The sequence below is a fragment of the Suricata suricatta genome, chromosome 7 (assembly GCF_006229205.1).
Source record: "Suricata suricatta isolate VVHF042 chromosome 7, meerkat_22Aug2017_6uvM2_HiC, whole genome shotgun sequence".
Taxonomy (NCBI): Eukaryota; Metazoa; Chordata; class Mammalia; order Carnivora; family Herpestidae; genus Suricata; species Suricata suricatta.
This window is the reverse complement of record NC_043706.1, coordinates 11,406,792-11,408,317: the sequence shown is the minus strand read 5'-3', so window position 1 is coordinate 11,408,317 and position 1,526 is coordinate 11,406,792. Positions and strand designations below refer to the sequence as shown.

The 1,526-nt window shown below is 43.4% G+C and overlaps 1 protein-coding gene across 1 annotated transcript in view; it reads right to left on the bottom strand.

Moving 5' to 3' along the window:
* Positions 1–1,526, bottom strand: part of KIF13A (kinesin family member 13A) — a 201,719-nt gene that overhangs the window by 63,434 nt on the left and 136,759 nt on the right. The window lies entirely within an intron of this gene.

Genomic DNA, 1,526 nt, shown 5'->3' with positions numbered 1-1,526 from the left:
TGAGCCCCATATTGGGCTCTCTGCTGTCAGTATAGAGCCTGCTTCAGATCCTCTGACCCCCCTCTCTCTCTGCCCTTCCCCTGCTCACACACACACACACACACACACACACTCTCTCTCTCTCTCTCTCTCTCTCTCTCTCTTTTTCTCTCAAAAAAAAATTTAAAAAAACAAATAAAAATACCAATAAACTTTGAAGAGAGTTGTGATCCTAGGAGGGAAATGTAATGGTTCTGTAGCTGGTACATACATGGATGAGTTCCATCTTTCCTCTGGTCTCAGAACCTGCATTCCCACCGTGACTGTACAACCCAGGCCAGATGGCTAGAGTGATGCCTGGCCGGAGAGAACAGAAGAGGAGCTGCAGCAGGTTCACCTAGAGTTTCCATGGGTGTCCCTGTGTGCCCAGCACTGAGTGTCATTCTCAGGCTCTGTTCCCACTGTGACTCAGCCCCCTCAGCGAGAGTCCACATCACTGCCACCTGAGCCTCTTGTCCAAGTCTGCCATCCTTCTTGTTCATAGGCTTACACATTGGGGAGGCTTCTGTTGCTATAGGGTGTCAAAGCATGCCATTGCCAAGTAAAGGCCCACTAAGTAAAAACGTAGCTCAAAACAGCTGCATGTATACATCGGTATTTAGACCCCTTAGTTATTCTCACTCAGCAGACTCGGGGAAATTTCCTGTCCTTTTACCCAGAGCCTTGTTTCCAAGAAAGTAATGAATACACAAGGTTTATCACCATCAATTTAAAAAAATGATTTTTCATGTTTATTTTTAAGAGAGAGACAGAACACAAGCAGGGGAGGGGTGGAGAGAGGGAGACACAGAATCTGAAGCAGGCTCTAGGCTCTGAGCCGTTAGCACAGAGCCTGAGGCAGGGATCGAACCCACGAAGCATGAGATCATAACCTGAGCTGAAGTCAGACACTTAACCGACTGAGCCACCCAGGCGCCCCAGAAAAGTAGTTGTAAGTGATCCAGGGTCAAATTTTAAAATAAATGAGAAGAATCTTCACCTTTCCTGGTAGGTTATCACTGGGGTGTGTTTATTGATGATTTGTGTTGATCTCTGTCTTACTGAAAAAAAGAAAAGGTAACTTAGTACTTCAGTTACCTTTATTACAACATTTCTAATTTGAAGACAAACTTCAGCATCTTTGAGGTTTTTAAATGTGAAACTTAAGTATGAAGGAGAAGATTACTTATAATAATTTGTACCGGTTTAATTCAGGGCACTGGTATTCATTTCCTCCTCTAAAGAGTAGCAGCCAGTTGTTCTTACATTTCTTTTAATTAATAAAGATATAAAAGTCCACCCTGACAGCGTATGACTTAATTGCTTCCAGCAGACTCTTGATAGCCACTTCAGAAGCACAGTCAGAGATTGTTTTATAAATAATGGCGGGGAAAAATGAGAAAATCAGGTGTCTCTGGTTTCGTTTTAAAGGCTATGAAAGCCCCTGAACTAAAAGAGAAGCTTGAGGAATCCGAAAAGCTGATCAAAGAGCTAACAGTGACGTGGGA